This window comes from Lepus europaeus, chromosome 10, assembly GCF_033115175.1.
Source record: "Lepus europaeus isolate LE1 chromosome 10, mLepTim1.pri, whole genome shotgun sequence".
NCBI lineage: Eukaryota > Metazoa > Chordata > Mammalia > Lagomorpha > Leporidae > Lepus > Lepus europaeus.
Genome location: NC_084836.1, coordinates 73256646 through 73268565, shown reverse-complemented (window position 1 = coordinate 73268565; position 11920 = coordinate 73256646). Strand labels below are relative to the sequence as shown.

The following is an 11920-nucleotide window of genomic DNA, read 5'->3' as shown; positions in this document are numbered from 1 at the left end:
GAGTGAATCTATATATGCAAACACATACATTCTTTAAAATATATTGAGTTAACACAGGTATAGAAGAAACTATTTTATAACAATTGCATTTTTAATCTTTAAAAATATGATGTTGAATTTTAACTTTAGTACTGACAACATGTGCATAAACATACTTGAGTATAGATTACTCAAATAATTAAATCTAGTTCTATGGGACATTCAGAGCATCTCACATATATCACCACTAAATTTCATTTTAAATGCAAAGAATTGGATGTTTTTGAAGAAAGTAGAAGCCTATTATAATAGAGGTAATCAAATTACATTTTTCTAAGTTGAATTTTCTTAAGCTTCTCTTTCCTGTATTATATTATCATGAAGTTCTTCTCTACACTTCTCACAAAGGCAATAAACTGAAAGTGTGTCAGTGTTACAATTAAAATAAAGGATAATAAAGGAAGAAGGAGAGAGAATGGAAGTGAGATTAGGGTAGGAATTGTTACTATGCTCCAAATCACTACGAACTACATGAAATTTGTTCACCTTTTATAAATAAAAACTCTATAATAAAAATTTTTAAAGGCACAATTTTCATTAAATTCCATCGAATTACCATTCAATTGCTGTCTGGGACAGGTTATTTCATATCAATAATAACCTGAGGGGGAAATGTAAGTACTTTTGAAACATTCTTCATACCAAGAAGGGAATCCTCAATTTTAAGAAATTTAAAGAAATGTTATTTTATTGGATTGAGGTAATAATCTGTCCTCTTTCTCCTGTTCCTCATATTTTTAATTTTTACTCAAATGTAAGCCAAAATTTAAATAAAGTGGAATAGTGTGCTTTGCATGAAGGAACGTATAGAATTAGAAAGGACATAGGCATGAAAGGGCAAACACTGAGTTGCACTACTATCTTCATATATATATATATAAATATAAATATATAAATATAATAAATATAAATATATATATCACATGAACCCTGCGTAAACAATATGATGACTTTTCTTGCTCCAATGTTTACTAAAAAAAAAACAACTGTTATTTTTAGGGCTTCCTTTCACTTGCTTGTACATCAAACTAGGTTTAAAATTGTTTAACACATCCAAGTCCAAAACTGGCTAATTTTAATTCAAATGTGTACACAGAATTGATCAATGAAACTAGGGGAATAAAATTATTTAGTATACATGTTCACATGATCTTGATATGTAATGTATGTTTCTTAGGGAGAGGCATAAATTAATTATTTTTGTTACAATACACACTTGCACCATGTGAAGCAATAGCTGTAATCCATGAAAGAACACTATTGAAAACTATATTTTCCATGTAGCCTGCTTGTGGCAAACAAAAGTGTTTTGTGAATGACATATGTCAAGAATAATCATGAATTGCTCTAAACCTTACAAATATAATCTAAAACATGTCTTTGTAGCAGTGAAACCCTCTCAGTAGCCATATTTTGTAAAATTACTTCGCATTTCCACTAATTCTGGGCTAACCCCTAAGGTAACTTTTGACCTAGTAACCCTGGAAGAGGTTGTTTGCTAATCTTATGCTTGACAACATTTATAAACAACCCTAAAAGCCACTTTCACAGTTTCATTTGCAAAACTGCATCTGTATAATTTTTTTAAATCGTTCATTTATTTTGCACAAGGTAGATTCAATAACTGTATTATTTACACTTATGATTTCTCTCAGACTTTCAATGAAAAATTTTAAAGGGAAGATCCCTGGAGCTAAAAGATTGCATTCATGTAGAGGCATTTCTTGAGAACCCAGATTTCATGGCCAGGTCCCTTCCATTGCAGCTCACTGCTTCACTGGGGCTTCCTCCTGCTCCCTCCTAAGCTGAAAGGTAGGCGACCGGCACCTCTAGGGACCGATGGCCTGCCTGCAGGACCAGGCTTGGCTCTCTGAGGGTCCATCAGCGACCCTGTGTCCCTGGGCTAGTGGGATTCGGCTGGTTCCTTGTTCAGTGGGTTGGGCGAGACTGGAATCTGAGGACACATATTTATTCTCCCGCACCTCATAGAGGCTGCGGCAGATAGGGAGAGGTCCCTGAGCACCGAATAGCTGAGCCCAGTGATGTGAGCTGAGGACAGGTGTCCCTTGTAGACACCCAGGGGTCCCAGGCTGCCAAAGGCGGCTTGGCGCCACGTCCAGTTCAGGCACAGGGCGGTGCAGAGAGCACACCTGGAAGGCACCCAGGTACCTGTCATGGTCACTAAACAGGAGGAGGTTGAGAGGCAGGAAGGGGCATAAACATCCACCGCCTTCCCACAGCTCCTCTCGCCAGCTGCGCAGTGGTGTGCAATCCTCCAGGCCACCACACCCCTTGCCCGCCCGTTGGAATGTGCACGCGCTGGTGCCCAATCTCCCAGGTCATCCTGGGAGCCATCATTTGAAGGGCTAGTCTCTGCTCACACAGCACATGGCTCACCGCCCTTTCTAGCAGAAGGCCAAGGTAAAACGTCCCAGGAGGCGGGTCTATTGCATGACACCTTGGAGAGTTGCTTAGCAATGGGGTGGCCCAGCTTTAAAAGCTCTCTGCAGCTCCAGCAAGGATCCTGCTGTCTTCCCTCCCCTGGCCTCCCAAAACCCCCTTCACCTAGGAGCTGCCAAATATCTGGACCAACCTGAGCACTATGAGGTGGTGAAATTCTACAGGCAATGTGCATTTTTACATTTTTCCAGACCTCCTACTCACAACCATAAATCCCAGTATTTTGCTATGCTCTTTATGAGAACAAGATTCTTTCTAGGAAGATGGTAGAAGAAAAAGAGACCCTGAGTTTAAGTAAATGCCCAGACAAGAAGCTGAAGAGGACCAAGCTGCTGTCGCATTAGGCGCTGCAGGAGCACCAGCCTCACTCCTTGGATTCTGAGGGCTTCACAGTTAAAACCGTGGTGAAAAACTCAGTTGTAAGGGATCTTCCTGAATTACAGGTGCTTGCTCTAAGGTAGGGGACAGGAGATATAGAGATTTGCTGCCCTAGAATGAATTCTGACCCAATTTCCTGAATCATCTTTACCAAAAATCACATTTATTTATGTGCAACAATGTGTTCCAAAACTAGTCCCACTCAGCAAAGACCGTACAGAAGGCAAGTTCTTAGCTTCTATTAACTTGAAAAATGTAACATGAGCTGATAGACAATTGAGAAGGTAAACTCCTTAAATCATCTGCAAAAAGAAATTTCATCTACTTATCCTTGGAAATTTTAGAGTATCCTAGCATTTGCTGTAACAACATTCTTACAAAATGGTAACACCCTGTGAGAGTACTGAAAGGCAACTCAATATGAAACCTGTCTCCTGATAGGCCTTTTACATATCTTTAAAAAAAATCCAAGATTTATTTAGGTATCCCTGCCTTTTAATCAATTCACATTTCCTTTCCATTGTTTGTGGTAATAAAAATAATTCTCAATACTGAAGAAAAAAAATATTTACAATGCACACCTGGTTTAGGTGCTGGCCAAACAGGTTATTTTTAAAGCCTTACCATTTGTTACATAGTTCTAAATTTGGTATGCAAAAGCAGATTTGCTGAGTAAACACTTGAGTGGGAAGAAGGCATGAAGTAACAAGCACAGCTTTCAAATCTATGTAATCTGTGTAGCCCTTGGAGGATATGATGCATTATATGCTAACTCCTTTGTGAAATGAAGGGTGCCGTTTTCCAGTGTCACATTATTTGTTTTACTTATGTGTTACAAATGTAATACCTTGTTGCTAAGTTATGAAACACTATTGTAAACCTTTAGACCGACTGACTTGCAGCTACACAAATGGATATTCTCCTTTTTGAAATGTGTGTCAGTTGAAATTAGTTAACATTATTGGAAATAGACTAAAATTCATTTTTGATGTAACTGCATTCCTTTTTCATGAAATTGCACATGGATAGGTTCTCATGACAACCAAGATTACTCACATTTAGCAGTGCAGAACACCATAAATATTCAAGTTCATAATCCATTTTTCTTTTCCATAGTATTTATAATTATAATTTTTCAGATTTTTGAATGTTATATTTTAACTTTAAAATTGTGTAAGAAAATTGATCATTTTTTCTAAACATATGTTCATACCTTCATAAATCATGTTAATTCAATAACATAGCCTTACATCTAAAGTCATAGTTCTGAAGAATTAATATTTTAGTATTGCCAGACATGCTAAATATGTCTACATGATTAACAAAGGAATATGAAGAAGTTTTCCATATAGTTAAGTTATTTGAGGTTGTTATCTCCTTCCTTTTTCATAACATAAAGGTAAAATCTCTTAGTGGTAATACATATCTCTCATTGGGTAAGAGCTTTTTGACTTCATTTATAATAAATCATAAAATTAGAATGTAAATATTGTTTACGTTTATTCAATAACCATTTTTAAGCACCCACTATTTACTAAGCACGTGTGGGGATTTGGAATCACCAAAGCACAGTCCTCATCCTTCATACTTCAAGGAAAAACAGCAAAACCAAAAATAAAGTCTTCATGAGAGAAATATAACACCACTGTACAAAGTAACTTCAATGTGACATGAAGTGAAAGTTTTCTTTTCCTATCTGGTATTTACATTTCACCATTTTAGTCTTCAGCCATGTAGACTTTTCAACATTACAAAGGAGAATATTCCTGCTCTTTCTGAAGGCCTTTTTCTGTTCAGAATGTGTATGCCAATGTCCTACTTGCCTTAGTTATAATCTCATGTTTCAAAAGCCATCATGTTTACAGGGAAACTTGAATTCTGTCAAAGTAAAGCTAATAAATTAGATACTTCACCATTCTGGTGGTTTGCTACACAAGATAAGTGGAATTAAACACACTCCCAATGTTTTTCTTGAAGGTGCTAATAGTGGTAAAATATGCAAGCTGGATCAAAAATAGATTTGGTCGAATGGGCTATGCACACATAAATCTTCATTTAAAGTGATAATTTGTATATCAGAGTTCAAAAATACTTACCAAATGATAAACGTTAATGGCAAGTTTTTAAAATCCTGAAGTCAATTGTTTTTAATAGTGATTATTTTGCTTTTAAGAAATTTTCATTGCAATCTATATGAAAACAAGCAATCCCAAAACTCTGCAATCAGAGAACAACCTCCAAATTAATGTTATTAAAGCATTAAAGACTGACAGGAAAAATACAGAATTTGAATATTTCATAGTTGTTTTTCCTTTTTAAAAAAAGATTTTATTTATTTAGAGATAAAGTTAGAGACAGTGAGAGGGAAAAACAGAAAGTTCTTCCATTCACTGATTATCTCCTCAGATGGTCATAATGGCTGTTTCTGGATCCATCCAAAGCCAAGAACCAAGATCTTCTTCCAGGTCTCCCACATGAGTGTAGGGGCCCAAGCACTTGTGCCATCTTCCACTGATTTCCCAGGCCATAGAAGAGAGCTGGATGGAAGAGGAGCAGCCAGAACTTGAAATGGCACCAATATAGGATGCCAGTACCACAGGTGGAGGATTAACCTACTGTGCCACAGTGACAGACCCTGATTTTCCTTTTAATAACCTGTGACCAGAAACCAGTAACCTGTAATATGTTGTGTTCATCTAAGAGGACAGTAGATGCTTCCTGTGCTAATCTACCCTATCATAAACAAGCTAGGATTTAGATGTGATGATAGAGAAGTTCACATTAAACTTTATAATGCACAAATTTTTCTCTATAGATGATCTGTGCTCATGGTTGAGAGAAATAATTTTCTCATTACTTTAGATACATAGTTTTATATTTATCATATTTCATTTGATACACAGTGATAATGATCCATATTTGTAGTTTATAAAGTAAGGTATTGAATTAGCTGCTTTAGCAGAGACCAAATAACAATAGCTTTAGTGAGAAGAAAATTGTCTGTCTCTTATCAGAGTTCAAGTTTGTAGGTAATCTCAGGAAGTTGCACAGTTTTTCCTCATGAAATAGAACCAGGGGCATAGGACTCTTCTAAATTCTTACCTTGTGTTCTTCAGGATAATGACTGGACCAAGATGAGCTTACCAGGATCAAACACCAAGATCAAACATCACCCTCAGGAAGGAGGAAAAGGAAATAAAGGACTGAAACCATGAGCATGACTCAGGTGCTGCACCCATTTTTACTCATAGTCCACTGGCCAGAATTTAGTAATATACTTAAATTTTACCTTTTGTCAAATGCCTGTGAAACACTGCACACTGAAGAACTCCCATGTCGCATATTATCTTGTTAGGAAATGAGCTAAGAAATCTAAATAATTTCACAAAGGTGTACTCCCCAACACCCATTTCTGTCAGGCAAAGAGAAAAATGAGTAAGGAGCAATCAGTAACTGAAGATGAACTGAAGCACAGTTTTATTATTATGAAGGCAGGTTCCAGAAGCTGTCATTCTTGAATCCACAGTCAAAACGTAGCTTAGGGGAAGCACTGAGTTCCGAGAGACAGGTAAATAAGCTCCAACTAGTATTTGTGTACAACTCAAATGTGATGTGTTTTATTATTGTATGTAGGGAAGAAGCTATCCTGGGAGATAAGTAGAAGTGTCTAACACATATGCTAAACATGCTATATTGTCAGTCAAAAAAAGGATAGCAAAATATAAAATAATCAGAGTATAAATAAATATTTAGCGATGCTACACTTACTAATGCTTACTCAGTACAGTGGATGTGTAATGATGAAAGTACTAAAAGATTATCATGTGATGATGCCTTCATCTTATTTTGTCTAGACTTGCACAGGTCACCCAAATTGGTCTATAGATCCCACCCACTGATTGGTTGATTGGCTCAATCAATTAAGAGTATAGATTACACTGACCTTTCCTGTACAAGTTCTATTCCTATCACTCCACAATCCTTAATGAAAATGATCATGAGACTTTCACAAGTCTTCTATGTTCTGTCCCCATTCTATGATGCTTTTAATTTCATCTACCACTATTTTCATTTACTTCAGCAAATATGACTGAGGAAACAAGCTCCAACTCTCTATGTTTGTGGGTTTTTGCTTATGTTTTTATCTTGAGTGCTCTTCTCCCTACATAGCTGCATGTACATATTCATTTTTTTAACAGGCAGAGTGGACAGTGTGTGTGTGTGTGTGTGTGTGTGAGAGAGAGAGAGAGAGAGAGAGAGAGGGAGAGAAAGGTCTTCCTTTTCTGTTGGTTCACCCCACAATGGCCGCTGCAGCTGGCGCACCACACCGATCTGAAGCCAGGAGCCAGGTGCCTCTCCTGGTCTCCCATGGCGGTGCAGGGCCCAAGGACCTGGGCCATTCTCCACTGCCTTCCCGAGCCACAGCAGAAAGCTGGACTGGAAGAGGAGCAACCGGGACAGAATCTGGCTCCCCAACCGGGACTAGAACCTGGGGTGCCGGTGCTTCAGGTGAAGGATTGGCCTATTGAGCCACAGCACTGGCCAATACATATCCATTTTATCAATAAGCATCAAATACCTACTGATTGCTATGTGCCAAGAACTATTTTAAATGCCAAGAATCTAGCAGTTGGCAAGAGACCTAGCACATGTTGAGAGGCTTAGATTTTGTAGTAAGCAAAAGGCCAAGTGCCATAAGATTTTTGTAATTCTACCTCTAACCGAAGACAAGAAGTTATCTTATGGTCTTTGTTCCCTACATTCTGTTATGATGATTTCTGCCCATGTTTCACCTCCTGATGTACATTCTCTGTGGGGGTAGAAATCTACAAGTAACTTATTTGTTTAAAAATCCTAACCAGATATTGACAGTGTGCTCAATAGATTTTGAATTAATGAAGGGAAGTAATTCTACCCTTTATTCTTATCTCAGTTTCTTTCTCTTTCATGCTGACATCATTGTTATTTGTCTGCAGTTTGAATTTTTATGAAGCACCCTCCTGAATTCTGGAAACCAGGTAAGAACCCTTTAAAACTCACATCATGGTGTCCCTCAGCTCAGCCTCTCAGGCAAACCCTTCTCGCTCAGAGTAAAAGGTCAAGTTCTTCCATTCCTTTAAAGCCCTATATGATCCGGCCACCCATTCTTTCTTATGTACATGCATTAGATAATCCTCTATAACTAATTCACTGTCATTATCATTGGTGTCTTTGCTGTTCCTTGAATATGCTACTTGCATGGCTTCCCCTGTTTCTGCTTTTCCAGTCTTATTGGCCTGGAATGCATTTTTCCCCTGCATATTAGCATGCCTTTGCTTCAAGTGTTTTTCGTTGTTGTTGTTCAAAATTTAATTTTTCAGGGCCTGCGCCATGGCTCACTAGGCTAATCCTCTGCCTTGCGGCGCCAGCACACCGGGTTCTAGTCCCAGTCAGGGCACCGATCCTGTCCCGGTTGCCCCACTTCCAGGCCAGCTCTCTGCTGTGGCCAGGGAGTGCAGTGGAGGATGGCCCAAGTCCTTGGGCCCAGCACCCCATGGGAGACCAGGAGAAGCACCTGGCTCCTGCCATCGAATCAGCGCGGTGCACTGGCCGCAGCGTGCCTACCACAGCGGCCATTGGAGGGTGAACCAACAGCAAAAGGAAGACCTTTCTCTCTGTCTCTCTCTCACTGTCCACTCTGCCTGTCAAAAAAAATTAATTTTTCAGTGAATCTTTCCCTGACTACTCTATTGAATATGTCAGACTCCCAGTAAATCCTTTATTGCTGCTCTAGCTCCCCCATTTCTTCTTCATGTTGTGTATTTTACTCTGATATTAGTTGAACTCATCCTATGTTTTCTTCCACTACAAAGTGAACTCCATGAAGACAGGGAATTGTAGTGTTTCACTCTGCTGCACCCACAGCTCAGGAAAAATTCTTGCCACATAGATTGTGTTAGTATCCTATTTCAAGTGAAATTAATGGATGAATAATTTATAATACAGGTAGGCAACCACATTTACCTTACCAGCTATAAAGTGCCACCGATGTAAATACTAAATATAACAGTGAGAATAACTTACAAATACATATCCATGAATAATAAATGATTTGTATCTGGGGGAGGAACTGCTGGGCCCTAAGTTATGTATATGTTTGATTTTAGTAACTATACTGAAATTTTTGTTTTCAAATGATCTTTCAAATTTAAATTCTTGCTGAATTTATATGAGATGACTGCTCTAGAATGCCACAATAATTAGTATTTTTATGTTGCATGTTTTGATATTCTAGTTCATTTATAATGTTATCTCCTTGAGAATTTTATATTAATTTTATTGTGATTAATGAAGTCAGAAGTTTTTAACACATTTTCTGCTGTTTAGTGAAGTGTCTTTTCAAGACTTTTACATAATTTTCTGTTTTCAACTATAGAAGTCTTTCATCAAAAATATGTATTGCATTCTGAGTTTTCTTTCCTTTCTCAATGGTAATCTCCATTCCTGTCTCTTAAAAACATATACTTTATGGAAAAGTGTTATTTCAACAATATTTATGTATTTCTTTATAATATAGTGTTCTACCAGTTTCAACTGTCTTACAATGAAATGCACAAACATAGGTCATAAACAGCCTTTGAAAACTAATCAGAGTGATCAAAAGCAAAACGGAACAAACAAAAGTAAAATAAAGCATAGTTAAAATAGAAAGCCTGAGCAAAAGAAAAAGAAAATAAATTTTGCCATTCATATATGTCAGCATATTTATTATTGATGTCCATATTTAATTCTGATTTCCTTGGCACCTGTTCTTGAAAAGGGAGCCTTACACACTTCTCATTATCACAAAAAAAGAGTCCCTCAATCTCTATGGAGAATTGAATTTTTCTGTATCCTGAATTCTCAGGGAGATTGTTGAAATAGTCTTTAAAATATATGCAATTCACCATTCCTGCATTTCAATTCCTTACAAGTAATACAATTTTAAATATCAAACAGAAACAATTTCAGTGAGGGCTAAGTGCACAATATTGACACATATCTCAGCAAATTGGATTTACGTTAGATGAAAGTGATGGAGTGCACATATGTAGGCTTCTTGTAGTTCAATTTGATTTGATGGAATATAGCAGAAAAGGATAATCTGGGGAAGGAAGTAAGAGCAAATGCAGAAGCTGAGATACAATAGTCTTTCTAGTCATTTGGTTTATTTTTGCCTTTTTAAAAACTTTTATTTAGTAAATATAAATATTGAAAGTACAATTTTTGTATTATAGTGGCTTATCCCCCATAACTTCCCTCCCACCCGCAACCATGATATCTCCTACAAACTCTCACATCCCATTCTTCATCAAGATTCATTTTCAATAATCTATATGTACAGAAGATCAACTTGCTATATACTAAGTAAGGATTTCAACAGTTTGCACCCACACAGACACACAAAGTATAAAGTACTGTTTGAATAGTAGTTTTACTATTAATTCACATAGTACAACACATTAAGGACAGAGATTCTACATGGGGAGTAAGTGTGCACAGTGATTCCCATTGTTGATTTAACAATTGACACTCTTATTTATGGCATCAGTAATCACTGGAGGCTCTTGTCGTGAGCTGCCAAGGCTATGGAAGCCTCTTGAGTTCACAAACTCTGACCTTATTTAGACAAGGCCATAACCAAAGTGGAAGTTCTCTCCTCCCTTCAGAGAAAGGTACCTCCTTCTCTGATGGCCTTTACTTTCCAATGGGATTTCATGCACAGAGATTCTTCATTTAGGTCATTTATTGCCACAGTGTCTTGGCTTTCTTATGAACTTTTTAAACAGATCAGAATGCCTTAAGGGCTGATTCTGAGGCCAGAGTGCTGTTTAGGGCATCTGCCATTCTATGCATCTATTGTGTATCCTGCTTCCCATGTTGGGTTGTTCCCTCCTTTTTAATTATATCAGTTAGTATTAGCAGACACTAGTCTTGTTTGATCCCATTGACAATCCTATCACTATGATCAATTGCAAACTGAAACTGCTCACTTTGAATAGTGAGATGGCATTGATACATGCCACCATGATGGGATTGAATTGGAATCCCCTGGCATATTTTTTAATCTATTTAACAGGTAGAGTTACAGACAGTGAGAGAGAGACAAAGAGAAAGGTCTTCCTTCCATTGGTTCACTCCCCAAATGGCCGCTATGGCCGGCACTGCACCAATCCAAAGCCAGGACCCAGGTCCCTCTTCCTGATCTCCCATGTGGGTGCAGGAGCCCAAGCACTTAGGCCATCCTACACAGCCCTCCTGGGCAACAGCAGTGAGCTGGCCTGGAAGAGGAGCAACCGGGACTAGAACCCAGCGCCCATGTGGGATGTGGGCACCACATGCAGAGGATTAGCCAAGTGAGCTACGGCACTGCCCCCTCCCCTGGCACATTTCTAACTCTACCATTAGGGGTAAGTCCGAGTGAGCATGTGCCAAACTGTACATCGCCTCCCTCTCTTATTCCCACTCATATTTAACAGAGATCACTCTTCCATTAAATTTAAACACCAAAGAAAAATTGTGTGTTAATTACAGAGTTCAACCAACAGTATTAAGTAGAACAAAAAAATACGAAAAGGGATAAAGTATTACATTGTACATCAACAGTCAGGACAAGGGCTGATCAAATCACTGTTTCTCATATTGTCCATTTCACTTCAAGAGGTTTCCTTTTTGGTGCTCGGTTAGTTGTCACCAATCAGGGAGAACATATGATATTTGTCCCTTTGGGACTGGCTTATTTCACTCAGCATGATGTTTTCCAGATTCCTCCATTTTGATTCTATAGAGCACATATCCCATAATTTCTTTATCCAGTCTTCTGTTTATGGACATTTTGTTGATTCCATGTCTTAGCTATTGTGAATTTAGCTGCAATAAACATTGAGGTGCAAACAGCTCTTTTATTTGCCAATTTAATTTCCTTTTGGTGAATTCCAAGGAGTGGGATGGCTGGGTTGTATGGTAGGGCTATATTCAGGTTTCTGAGGAATCTCCAAACTGTCTTCCATAGTGGCTTTACCAG

At 38.0% G+C, this 11920-nt stretch overlaps 1 pseudogene; it reads right to left on the bottom strand.

Moving 5' to 3' along the window:
* Window positions 1-1868: 1868 nt before the first annotated feature.
* The window catches only part of LOC133768098 (transcription initiation factor TFIID subunit 4B-like), a 32319-nt pseudogene continuing 22267 nt past the window's right edge, over window positions 1869-11920 (bottom strand).